Below are 14,699 nucleotides of genomic sequence, written 5' to 3' on the forward strand. Positions count from 1 at the left end.
ACTGAATGATCACATATCTTTCAAAAGTAAAGGCCTGGTAATTACAGATAATTGCAGAAAGTAATCTGGAAGGAAATATATAATGCAAAAGAACATCATCTTCAAAGGTATATAGTGAAATAGAACTACTGAATGAAGCATGACTCATTCCACATGTGCTAGAAAGTAAGGCAAGCAGCAGGGATTAGCAACAGCAGAGGAAGAGGGCTCCTCTTCAATAAAAATTACATCTTCTCTTGTACTGAAGAGAAACTAGGTGAGTGGAATACATTGAAAGTCACTTCAGGGAGAAAGGAAGCGTTGATCATGGTGTCTGGGACAGTGATAGTATAGATATTGCAAGAACAGAAGTAGAGCATGCCATAACAATACCAAAGAGTGGAAAGGCTCCAGATACTGACAAAATGCACATTAAGTACTAAAGCTGTTCAAAAACAAGTCTCTTTCCTTGCTGGTTGGTTTGTTAACTATAGAAGTGGAATCCTACCACATGACTGGCTCAGAACAATCGGTCTCTAAATAAATTCTCCCAGTTGAATGTCATGGGCCTATTCCGATTCCCATGCCACTCTCGTTGATATTGACCTAATCCTCACTGAGGGTCACCTACACACTTCTGTTCACATTAAACTTAACTAACTAACAATAGTACTTTCATGTTGACAGTTGTGATACTTTCCATGTGAAACAGCCTCCCATACAGCCCTGACATTTGAGGCAAACATATTTGTTCAGCTGCAGACTTTTCATGGCAATACTCCAGCACTCTCACCTCAGCCTTCACTGGACGTAATTACTCCACCAGCCGAGTTCAAAAGCAGATTTTTCTGGTGATCACATCCAATCCTGCTACTGCTGATCCCTCCAAAGAACAACTTAGGAGTACACCTCTTGTCATTCAGTAGTACACTAGTCTTGAATGTATTAATCAGCTACTTTGAAAAGGCTATGAAATCCCAAAATCATTCCATGAAATTAGGTTCATTCTGTGCAGCATTTTCCCCACCACAACTAGACCTGCTCCTTATGCACCTATTTCCCTACCCTATGGCTCTTACCTATGTGATCGTCATCACTATAAGACTTGCCTTAATCACCCTCCTACCACCATTTATACTGGTCTTGTAACTGGCAAAACATATGCAGTAAAACCCTGTTTTTGCATTCCCGCATTTATGTTCATTTTTGTCAGTTCCATCAGAAGTCCTATTCTCTCAATACAATGCTTTTCCATCATTAACAATTCTGTCTTACAAAATTTCCCCCATTTTAAGTTTTGTTTGATGTTATCATGATCTTTAACATTAATTTTTATACAGATCTCTACAAAAAGTGCATCGTATTCCTGCTTAAAGTCAGCATTGAAACACAGCAGAAAATGCAGACTATGTGCAAAATTATTGATCATGTAATGTAGCGTTAGCACAGCAAACAAGATGTTCATTGTCACTTGTTGGGTCATGGCAACGTATATTATAGGTTCTCAGGGTTTGGAATAGTGGGAAAATATGCTGAGTCACTGTCTTAATGACGATCATGATCTGATGATAGTGACTCCAGTAGCAACCTTCCTTCTCCTTATTGCATTGTATTACAACAGCTTTAATTTAATTTGACAGTCATTTAAAACAAATAAACACCACCTTTGAAGACTGTCATCTTTTTAATGGGCTTTCAGAAATCATTGTTACTTCTGCATGAAATGCGCTAATATCTACTAGGTGTGCAGTCTTGGTTAGGTACAACCCAATGCCAGACATAAACATTCCTCCTCAAGATGCTCCAGAGCATGATGACAATTTCTGCCTTTTTTCTCACCCAGGGCATCCCTGAGCCAAGTGACCTACTTGTCAGCAACAAGATGTAGATTTATGCCTACTGTTCACTATTTATGAACATGTTAGTGTTTTAACCATTATTGTGTTACAAATTTCATTTACAGTAATTTTATAATGATTATCAATAACAAGTCTCACATTAGAACATGAATCTTTTTAATGTGATTTCATGAAAGATGTTTGCTTCCATATTTTATTTACACCATTGGACAGGATCAGAATGAAGAGGGAAACCCACAAGCGTGTTTGTATGTGTCAGCACTCAGCCACTGCTGTTGTGATTATCACACACAAACAAGCATTTCCTTCTTTGTTCCAACTTTGTCCTATGGTGTAAATAAAACACGGAAACAAAAGTCAAACAATGGAAAATCCAGGTTGTTGAGTGTAACAATATTATGAGAAGGAAAGTTGGTACTCACCATATAGCATTGATGCTGAGTCGCAGATAGGCATGACAAAAAGACACTTAAAATTATAGCTTTCAGCCATTAAGGCCTTCGTCAATAATAGAAACACATATGCAAACACTCACACACATGACTGCAGTCTCAGGCAACGGAAACAAAAGTCTTTTTTAAAACTACATTAAACAGATATTTGTGCTCTAATGTGATATTTACTATTGATAATTATTATAGAATTATAGTAAAGAAAACTTGTAATACAACATTGGTTAAAACACCAAAGTTGGCAGTCTTTGTGAACAGTAGGCATGAAACCATGGCTTGCTGTGTTTCCTATGCTTTCCTGTATTTTACACTTCCCTGCATTTTACACTTTCTTGGGTTGGTCTGTTAAAATGTGTAAAAAGGGGGGGGGGGGTGGTTTACTGTACTCTCAAAGGAAAAAATCACGTGTGAAATGACACATGTCCTGTACTAGCTGTTATTTAACATTGTTGAGCCTTTTGCATCATTGGTATGACTATCGCCAAGTTATGAGTTTCAGTGAATGGGCAGAGGGTGTAGACTGATAAAACAGAATATCCTCTTGCAGGTCATGACCTCAGTGCCTTGTTCAACATATTCCATTTGGATCTTTCCATCTTACACCAGTTTCTCAGAAGACTGCTGTTGGGAACTGGCATTACAACATGTCCTTAGTTCTCGCCACACACCGTACCTTAATTTATGTTAATTTCTTCAGTTTCAGAATTTCTCCTTCGTATCTATTCCTTTCTTCACTCCCTTCTGTCTATTTTCCCTACCCCTGCCTTTACCATCTGTTATGCACTTAGCTTTCTGCTCTTATTAACTCTTGCATGATGTTTTGTCACTAATCTCTGTCTTACTTATTACCCTATCTTCAATCTTTAAGTTTCCAAGTTTTCAAATATTTTCTTGTGCAACCCCCTACAATCAATCTTTTATTCTCATCCTGCCTGGTAAGTCTCTGCTGACCAAGGATTCTACGTGGCTTTTCCATAATTCTCCCCATTTCCTGAACCTCACCAGTCCTTTTCCTTCATCCCTCTCCCTTCCCCTTCAACCCTTTTACCAGAAGAAGGAGCCACTGGCTCTGGAAGCTTGCATGTTTCATTAACTTTTATGTGTTTCTCGAGTTGGTGACATGCTGTTGGATCGTTTTGAGCTGGAGAATGGTGTTCCTCAGAGCAGTGTTTTAAGTGTTACCCTCTTTGTCATAGCCATAAACAGCATCACATATATGGTAAGGAGTCCTGTACAGTGCTCCTTATTTGTGGACAATTTTGCTGTTTTCTTTCCTTCTCCAGTGTTGCAAAGCAACCCAACAGTTGCAGCTTACAGTGCAGTGGTTGGAGGAATAGGCTGCAAAGACAGGTTTTCAATTTTTTGTAGATAAGTGTGTGCGCATGTTCATTTCAATCGTTCTCATCATATTTTTAATTTACCTTTCATATGAGGGACACCAGTCTACATTTTGAAGACTTAGCGAAGTTTCTGGGCCTCATTTTTGACTTCAAACTGTCGTGGTTACCGCACCTGAGAGACATGAAAGCTAGAACCCTGAAGGCACTAAATATCATCAAGTGCCTTAGGCACAGGTCTTGGGGATGTCTGCTTCAATTTTGTAGGGCTTTTGTGTGTTCGTGGAAGGACTTTTATGTGAACACCTCAACAATGTAGCTGTCTTTACAGACTCCATTAGTTGCTCTGTTATTTTCCCAGATTGTATTCTCAAGATCCAGTTGTCTCAACCTTACTGTCTTCATTGCAGAATTATATGCAATCTTGTGGGCACTGGAGCACGTGAGATGTTCTTCCAGCACTAAATTTCTTGTCTGTTCTGATTCTCTGAGTGTCCTTCACTCTCTACAATGCTTGTATCCAGCAGATAAAGTTGTTCAGAATATCCAGGACGCCCTCCTCCAGTTACGATGTCTGGGGAAGGAGGTGCCTTTCTGTTGAGTACCTTGGCACATGGGTATTGCACGGAATGAAAGGGTGGATCTAGCAGCTAAGGAGGCATGTTGTGATTCTCAGTTATTTCAGTGTGCTACTCCCCTGCATGCTGTAGCCTCACTGTTAAGATCCAGAATCTTGTGTCAGTGGGAGGAAGAGTGGCTGGAAGTGATTGAAAATAAGCTCCATCTAATAAAGTCCACAATGCGGCCATAGCATACCTCCTTCTTGCTCCAGCGAGATGATCCTCCATTGTGTGGTGCTTGTGATGTACAAATCACTGCGTGGCACATTTTATTGGATTGTGTTTTATTTTCCGGCCAGCATATTGTAGCGGATTTGCTGCCGGATCTGCCCTCTATTTTAAGTAACATTCAAATGAATGTGGTTCAAGTTTTAAAGTTTTGCAAAGTATCGAATATTTTCCCAAGACTTTAGGGAGATGGTTGTAATGTGTTAACAGGATGACTGGCTCACCCATGTTTTTAGTATGTGGTCAGCCAGTGACATTTCCCTGTGCCTTCCTTTTAGCACCTTTGTCATTTTATTTGTGTTTTGGTCTCATCTATAGCTACTTTAACTCATTCTCCATTGTTTTAGTGCATGTGAGTTAGTGATTGTGTGGTCAATTTGAGTGAGGTGGGAGTGAGAGCAGAGTATGCAGGAGTTTTATGGATTTTATCCACATTCATTTGTTTTAATGAGTGTAAGGGGGCTGATAAAACACACACACACAAGCACACAAGCACATGTGCGGGATTCCCTCGGGCGGGTTTCCCTCTTCGTTCCAATCATGTCGAACCCTGTAAATAAAACACAGAAGCAAAGGTCTTTCATGAAATCACATTAAAAAGATATTCATGTTCTAATGTGAGACTTATAATCAACAATCAATATAAAATTACTGTAAATGAAATTTGTAACATAATAATGGTTAAAACACTGAAGTCTTCATAAACAGAGAACAGCAGGCATGAATCTACAGCTTGTTGCTGTTAAGTAAGTCACTTGGCTCAGGGATGCCTTGGGCGAGAAAGAGGCGGAAATTATCATCATGTTATGGTGCATGTTGAGGAGGAATGTTTGTGTCTGACATCAAGCTGTCCAACGTAAGACTGCATGCCTAGTAGGGATTAGTGTGTTTCACATGGAAGTCACAACAATTTGTAAAAGCCCATTGTGGAGACAGCCTTTTCAAGAGTCGTGTTTATTTGTATAAATGACTGTGAAATTAAATTAAATCGGTTTTAATACAACACAATGAGCAGAAGGAAGTTGCTACTGGAGTAAGTGGCTGTGACCCAACACACTTACAAAGAAAATCTTCCTTACCACACTAACGCTACATTACACTATCATTAACTTTGCATATAGTCTGCATTTTCTGCTTTTTTTCCATGGCTGACTTTGGGCATGAATAGGGTGCACATTTTGTAGAGATCTGTATAAAGATCAATGTTAAAGGTTGTGATAACATCAAACAAAACTTAAAATGCAGAAAGTGTTGTAAGACAGAGTTGTTAATGATGGGGAAGCATTCTACTGAGGGAATAAGACTTCTGTTGAGACCAACAAAAATGAATGTAAACAGTGGCAAAATGTAAAATGTGGAATGTAAAAATGGGGTTTTACTGTAGCATATATGTACCTGGAGCATTGAAAGAGTTAGCATATATATGCATCTAGAGTAGTGAAATGTTCAAAATTACTGCCAACTTTCTCCCCTCATCCCCTGAGGAGGATCCTTGTATGCCTTCTGTCTGTGTCTAGTATATATCGCACGGTCAAATTTGACATTGTTTCTCAGAGTGTTTTCACCATGTGTAACTGAGGTGGAACTCAGGAAACAGTCCAGTATTCACCTAAGCAGATGTGGAAAACCGCCTAAAAACATCATCCAGGCTGGCCGACACAGTGGCCCCCAATGATAATATGTGAGGCAGATTATTTGCTTGGCTATCTGGGCAGTTAGTCACCATTGATATCAATATATTTTGTGACACTAAGTTAGAGTTTTCTTTGGACTGACACCTCAAATATTTTCTACTAGCCTTTTAACAACATTAAAATTGGATTTTCAATCTACTCATAATAGGCAGGTTTTAACACCCGCCTGCACCTTCAATTCAGAAAAGTGCCATAACTGAGATCTGATAAATTGAGACATGGCTTCTTTTTATTTTGTGTTTGTCCTGCATCTACACAGGGTTGGCATGGTTACTATCAGAAATGGTGTGGTTAATTTAAGGGCTGACCAGATGCCCTTCCTGTCATCACCCCTCACGGAGGGGAATATGTGTACCCAAGTGTCTGTGTATAGTGTTAATATGTGTAAGTGTGAAAACATCTTCTGAATGTTTGCAACTCGTGTAACTGAGGCAAGACTTTGGAAACAGCCAGGTATTCACCTAGTGGGTGTGGGAAACCACCTAAAAACTACAGAAGCAACGTGTTAAGATGCACAGCAATCTGGGTGGATATAAATGACACACGACATGCAGATATTAGCAACATGGCCTTGCAGTGATCTGTGAAAAATTTCCATGTTTTCCCATTTTTTAATTTCTTTTCAGTCAGTGTCAAACTGTCACTGATATTCTCAACAAAGTACTTTAGGAGACAATACACAAAACCATGAAGAACATTATTGTTGCAATTGCAGGAGACCATGTTCCAGTATGAGTGAAGAAACATATTTCTTCCTGCAGTACACATTCTCATAATGACTACAGAAGCAAAACTGGAGAAAATCAGGTTTATTCATGCTGCATTTACACGGAACAGAACTTCTGGAAGATGAAAACTGAATGTGTCTTTTATTTATTTTAAAAAAAATGTGTTAACATTTGAATAGATCTTACTCTCTTGGCAAAATACGTTTTTTCATCATAACTTGTTTAAACTGAATGGCCTCTCCAGGTTAGCTTTTCTGGTTCTGATTTAGTTAGCATGATGGATATTTATCTTGAGTTAAATTTAAGAGGTTAATAACTTCTTTACCTGTTAAATATTTCTTCTTTTTTCATTGTACAAAAGTTATTCCATTCAGATTAACTTACATTTTTTAAAGCATGTCATAATCTGATAACCCAGTCTCATTTCATAAATGGTAAATGTTTACATTGGAGTGAATACAGAGTGTTGAAAAGGCAATCTGTCAGCTAGAGCCATATTTTCAGAGTAGTTGTTGGAGTGTGTAAATGACCATCTGGAAGCAATATTGAGAAATCGGTTTACGAAAACTGGGTGGGGGGGAGGCCATATAAACATAGCGACAGAATGATAGTGACATACTGACAATTGTACTTCCTACATATTGTCTTCAAATGGAATTCAATATGGAGGGGAGGAGGAAGAAAGAAATTGCTATGTACCCTCCTCCATGAATCATATTGCTTGTGGTGTACACCAATACATGTATATAATTTTTATACTTTCCACTGACTGTTTACTATTTTATTGGCACCTCTTATTCATCTCATATATTTCAATTTAATTCTTTCTGTTTATTTTTTATCCTCTCCGTATTGTTATTAGTTTATTTTTGATTATCTTCATATCAGTTATATTGTTTTAAAAATTCTCTTTGAGTTACATATTCACTTTTTAGTTCTGTTCCATCATATTTTATTGTTATTAGGTTTATACACATTTTTACTGGTTTGTAGCATCTAAATCTTGTCTGTTACAAGCTCTTAGTATTATTGGTTTTCTGTTTGTCACAAATTCATAGTATATCTCTTTTGCGTATATTCTAAGCAGCACATCCTGTTTTTGGATATTTTTGTCTTCCCAAGTTTCGTACTATGTCACGGATTTGTTGTCAGTGTTACTGTTAATAATTCATAACCTTCAGACTTTCTCTATTCACATCAAATATAAATTTACTGACCCATCAATATATGAACACGTATAAAGGTAATTCATCCTGTGAAGCGTATTGTTTGCAATTCATATATTTGATTTTGTTTTTCACTTCAACATGTGTTCAGAAGAGCATGGGATTATTCTAACACAGATTAGCTTCAATGCAAATAGCACATTTTTACCAATATAAGATGTGGAGGTACTGCACACTGCAAAATCTTGTTCTGTATTCTATACCATATTACCAAAGGCACAGGGAATGTGTCCTCTAAACACTGATAAGTCCACAGTTCTTTGGTACAGGTTGTTGTCAGAAGGTACTGATAGTGCCAGGCTCAGTGACAAAGTCTGTACTGTGCTGAATTGGCAGCTTTCATGATGAAAGGACAGATCATAGAAGGTCTGTGTAGCCTGCTACAAAAAAAAAAAAAAAAAAAAAAAAAAAAAAAAAAAAAAAAAAAAAAAAAAACTTACAAATTCTGAACAAGTTTTCATCACTGTTGTCCCGTTGGAGCATAATATCAGCAGTGTACCAAGGAAAGAATATGCAGTATCTGCAGGTTAGCTGATGTAGTGGTTTCTGTTAACAATACTCAGTTCACAAAGCAAATGGGGCTGACAGAGGTACCCAGTGCCATCACACACACAATCACAACTGCAGTCGGCCCCTTATGTAAATTCAGATATCTACTTGAATATAGTTATCACCAAACTATTGTTCAACATTTACTTTGTGTCCCTGTACCCATAGAAGCCTGAAAAATATGTGGTCCAATATCTAGACAAGTGTCAATCTATATCTAGCAAGTACCACACACTGTCACTATGTAGAGGCTTCGGGCTGCACCCACAACTATGGCACACCATCTGGAGGCTTAGGAGCCCTATGCCACCACTTCCACTTACTAAATATGAATACCGGGGTACATCATTTGACAAAATGGTGTCTTAGATCATTTTATTTTAGCAACAGTGGTTACTGGAGATTCCAGGAATGTCTCCATAAGGAAATTTATGTAAATTGAAGTTATATCACCACCTTTAGAATATTCAGGGCTCCCTGTTCCAGCAGGACATTGTCAAACCCCGTGTCAATTGAAATGTGCAAGTTTTATTCCCTATTCAGAATGCATCCCAGAGTTACATGCTTAGCAGACAGCACCAATTGTGAACATGCTTTGGATGTTGTCAGTTGTCAGCTGGCCCACTGTTCAGTCTTCCACTAGCCATTCTCAACAAACTGTGGAATTGGATAAAAGAAGTATAGATTTCTAATGCTTTTTGAAACAGTGCTGCAATGCATCATAGTTAGTTCTGCTGGTTGCAGTGGCTTTGTTAAATGCCAACTTGTCAGTAAGTGACTGAATTCCACTGAAACTTTTCTCCTCTACACCAAGCTTATTCAAAAATATATCTTTGTAGCTAATTCAACCATTTTCATCCCCTTCTAATTTGTCATCTGCTGCATCCTCCTCCATCAGATTAAACATTGCTGTAAACCTTCATGTATACTCCTCCAAACCATTCCATCTCCTGACATGTGTTTTCAATACATACGTATCTTCAGAAATTCTAACATCTGTTCATGTTGTAAATTACCTGTCTGTTTAGTTTCCTTTTGTATAAATTCATTGGCATTTTGACATCTTAGGCCATTCAACGGTTTCATCTGTTTTATAGTAACATCCATTTGGAAATTTAGGCCATGTGCCTGTCCCCATAATTATATGTATAGGCATATTTCTATTATTATTAGGAATTGTTTTAGGGGAGGGGGGGTAATGATTACTTTGCTGCTACAAGTGCCTGTTATGTGGTTCTCATCGGGGGGGGGGGGGGGGGGGGGGGGGGGGGACTGTTGAGACAAAACATTCATTAGCAATGTCTGAGTCGCTTGCCACACCTAAGTTGCATCATGCTTATTCACATATGAAAGGCTCTGCCAGAGCTGACTTGCATTCCCCCTAGCATCTTCTGGAATCAAGATGAAATTCAGAAATTGCAACTCTCAGCATTTTGGGTGGAAAATAAAGGGAATGACAACATCAACCAACCTAAGATGGCCTGATTAGTGAGTCCTCATTTTTATACATTATTGACAGTACAAGCAAACTTATAATATTCTCCGAATTTTCTCGGGAGTGCTCTGCCACTATGGGAGGTGGTCTGTAAAAGCATCTGATTATCATGTTTTCCCAACTTTGATGCTTAACTTCAACCAGATTATTTCACATTTGGAATGTGTAATAAATTCGCAAGATACTGTCAGTGTAAATCCCAATCTGAATTTAGATTTCACTGCTATTTGTTTTCAATGCCAGCAAGCGTTCTGTCCCTAGTACTATGTGGGCATCCTTTAATAACTGAATTTAAGGTGACGTGATAATCAGCATTAAGCATTAAGGAAAAGTAGATAATGTAAAAAAGCAGAAAAAAATGAAATTATGACAGAAAATATAAAAAACTGGTTCTTTTACAGTACATTCAGAAATGAAGAAGAAAACAAGATAAAACAAAATTTAATTGAATTAATTGAAAGATTGACACTCTTTGGACTCCATGTCACTCCAAAATTATTCAAAGACAACTGTTTATTAATGTGATACCTTCAATTACCTGTAGTTTATGTATATGACCTAAAAAATGAAAGTTCTCAGAGGAGGAGAGTTTAATGATTTTGAAATAATGTGTCCATTAGGAAAGGAAATTCTCAAGTTACAGATAATCTTAAACACTGTGTCCCATATTATGTGTACCTCCTAAGATTTCACTAACTGTTCAATGTCCAATGTCAAGTATTTTGAAAAAGATGGTTGTAAACAAACAGGCAGTCATTTTGCTATATAGTTAACATTCAAATTTCTATTACCTATCAAAATATTAAAGGAACTGTGGTTGTTTTAAATGGATCAACATACAGGGTGTTTCAAAAATGACCGGTATATTTGAAATGGCAATAAAAACTAAACGAGCAGCGATAGAAATACACCGTTTGTTGCAATATGCTTGGGACAACAGTACATTTTCAGGCGGACAAACTTTCGAAATTACAGTAGTTACAATTTTCAACAACAGATGGCGCTGCAAGTGATGTGAAAGATATAGAAGACAACGCAGTCTGTGGGTGCACCATTCTGTACGTCGTCTTTCTGCTGTAAGCGTGTGCTGTTCACAACGTGCAAGTGTGCTGTAGACAACATGGTTTATTCCTTAGAACAGAGGATTTTTCTGGTGTTGGAATTCCACCGCCTAGAACACAGTGTTGTTGCAACAAGACGAAGTTTTCAACGGAGGTTTAATGTAACCAAAGGACCGAAAAGCGATACAATAAAGGATCTGTTTGAAAAATTTCAATGGACTGGGAACGTGACAGAGGAACGTGCTGGAAAGGTAGGGCGACCGCGTACGGCAACCACAGAGGGCAACGCGCAGCTAGTGCAGCAGGTGATCCGACAGCGGCCTCGGGTTTCCGTTCGCCATGTTGCAGCTGCGGTCCAAATGACGCCAACGTCCACGTATCGTCTCATGCGGCAGAGTTTACACCTCTATCCATACAAAATTCAAACGCGGCAGCCCCTCAGCGCCGCTACCATTGCTGCACGAGAGACATTCGCTAACGATATAGTGCACAGGATTGATGACGGCGATATGCATGTGGACAGCATTTAGTTTACTGACGAAGCTTATTTTTACCTGGACGGCTTCGTCAATAAACAGAACTGGCGCATATGGGGAACCGAAAAGCCCCATGTTGCAGTCCCATCATCCCTGCATCCTCAAAAAGTACTGGTCTGGGCCGCCATTTCTTCCAAAGGAATCATTGGCCCATTTTTCAGATCCGAAACGATTACTGCATCACGCTATCTGGACATTCTTCGTGAATTTGTGGCGGTACAAACTGCCTTAGACGACACTGCGAACACCTCGTAGTTTATGCAAGATGGTGCCCGGCCACATCGCACGGCCGACGTCTTTAATTTCCTGAATGAATATTTCGATGATCGTGTGATTGCTTTGGGCTATCCGAAACATACAGGAGGCGGCGTGGATTGGCCTCCCTATTCACCAGACATGAACCCCTGTGACTTCTTTCTGTGGGGACACTTGAAAGACCAGGTGTACCGCCAGAATCCAGAAACAATTGAACAGCTGAAGCAGTACATCTTATCTGCATGTGAAGCCATTCCGCCAGACACGTCAAAGGTTTCGGGTAATTTCATTCAGAGACTATGCCATATTATTGCTACGCATGGTGGATATGTGGAAAATATCGTACTATAGAGTTTCCCAGACCGCAGCGCCATCTGTTGTTGAAAATTGGAACTACTGTAATTTTGAAAGTTTGTCTGCCTGAAAATGTACTGTTGTCCCAAGCATATTGCAACAAACGGTGTATTTCTATCGCTGCTCGTTTAGTTTTTATTGCCGTTTCAAATATACCGGTCATTTTTGAAACACCCTGTACATACCAGTACACATAATCTGTTATCATAAAAAAAAACATCATAACAGGATGGAAAGTGTACTGAGCTGCCAGTCTGAATCTTTACATTTCCCACTTCATTAAGCAAGTGTTGTACTGGAAATGTTAACAGTGGTTACATTATTGCAGTACTTTTTTCAAGAGCAATCTTAATGCCAGTAACATGTTTGTCCCATTTTTAAATACTCACTTATAAAAACTTATGTTTCTGTATCTTGAATCCCATTTGAAAAATTAGAACTGACCATCTTGCATGAAAACCTTGTATACATTGGATACTTGTAATAAGATTTGTGTTTACTAGCTCTAAAGAGGTCAACTGCAAGTTGTTGGTTGTAACTATGATTATTTGTTACAACTATCAAACAATTGCCTTCAAGGCATATGTTGCTCATATTGCTCTACTGCAGCAGACATGTTTCCACTATGTGACTCATTGCATGTTGGTCAGTGGTACTTTGTTTATACAGTCTTGGGATTAAGTCTAGATTCGGAGTGGAGTTTGGTGTTAGGGAGCATAACAGAAGTTATTCGTTGCCAACTAAAGCAGCATAATTTCAAGTTACAAGATATATTGTGACGTGTGTTCAGTCACTGACAAGAAATGCTGTAGCTGAACTGACATTGCAAAAAATCTGTAATGGTAGACAGTGGCAGCATTCAGAAAGAGGTACAAGCTACTGAAAGTTGTTTGCAAGTACATTTGCTGAACACTGACTTTGTAATTAAGGAAGGAAACATCTATCTTTTGTGTTTGGTAAAATTTATTGGGATTGTTTGCCTTTTTAATGTCACTGTTTACCAATGGTTCATTGTTTGTGATTTTTTAAACTGAATGTGAACTTCCACATCAAGACAAACATTTTGTAGGTGTTATTATTCCAATGAAGTAACTATCTTTGAGAGAGAGAAATCAGTAAATAGTGACCTACTTTCATCCATTAGTGTTGTATGGAATAATATTATACAGTACCTCATCTTTCATAAAGAAAGTCTTCCTGGTTCGAAAACATATTTTAAGAGTAATGTGTGTTGCTCACCCATGATCATCTTTTAGACATCATGCAGAGAACTGGAAAACACTATGTTGCTTGATATTTTATTCTGGTATATAAGCTTATTTTCACTTTTTTGCCTCCATCAGTACATGTCCTGGCATTTTAAATGGACATATGTCAACTTGTAGACATATAGTTATTCCCTCAAGAAGTTTGTTGCAAACAATCCACTACAGTTCAAAGAAAACAGTGGTGTACATAATTACAATACCAGAAGGAAAATTGACATTCATTACTCCACATTAGCTTTGTCTTCAGCACAAAAAGGGGTTCACAGTGCTGCAACAAAAAATTTTGACAGCATGTTCAGTGATATAAAATATATGAGACAGCAAAGCAAATTATGAAAACAAGCTGACAAAGTTTCTCTTTGACAACTCCTTCTATTCTGTAGGAGAATTTCTATTATTGTAATGTGAAATAGGTGGCGAGTAGGAATTACTAACTTACCCCTGTATATTTAATTTAAAAAAAGCCGAATTTATAATTGTTCAGCATGTAGCCGTATTTAGAAATTAAAAATTTGCAATGTGATCATGTGAAATGACTCATTCCAATGTATCATGCAGATGGTCCATTTAACATGAAAGTAACTAATTAATTTCTCACCCTATTATACTTTAAGAGTAATTTTGTGTGTTCCCAATTGGTGCAAGTAAGTGGATGGAGCCCAATCAGTTTCGTACATATTTACCTTATTTTGTACTGTTTGTGCCATAGTTTTCAAGACTAATTTTGTGCATGTGTCAGACATAATTTAAAAGATGGCTGCCGTGATGAAGCATTTGTGAGAGGGTGAGGCTGGACCAGTAATATTTTAGCAGAAGAAAAAGGAACTAAATCTTGGAACCTGCTGCTCAGTAGCTTTCTCCCCATACTCAGTAGCTTTCTCCCCATACTCAGTTTGGCACTGTAAAATAGATCCTTCTTCTTCAGTATCTTGTTTTTAGCAGGCACTGAACTCATGTAGGGGCAAGGTGAAGTCATCTTCCACTTACATTGCCCAGTCCCATTCAGTTAGCTAGTTTTATAAAATTGGTTCAGTGTGCTCAATCTGTTTCGAAGATGA

General features: G+C 38.3%; 1 protein-coding gene across 2 annotated transcripts in view; it reads left to right on the plus strand.

The window, feature by feature from the left end:
• LOC126188255 (biogenesis of lysosome-related organelles complex 1 subunit 4) overlaps window positions 1–14,699 on the plus strand; it is a 50,693-nt gene that overhangs the window by 34,490 nt on the left and 1,504 nt on the right. The window lies entirely within an intron of this gene.

The sequence above is a fragment of the Schistocerca cancellata genome, chromosome 5 (genome assembly GCF_023864275.1).
Source record: "Schistocerca cancellata isolate TAMUIC-IGC-003103 chromosome 5, iqSchCanc2.1, whole genome shotgun sequence".
Lineage (NCBI taxonomy): Eukaryota > Metazoa > Arthropoda > Insecta > Orthoptera > Acrididae > Schistocerca > Schistocerca cancellata.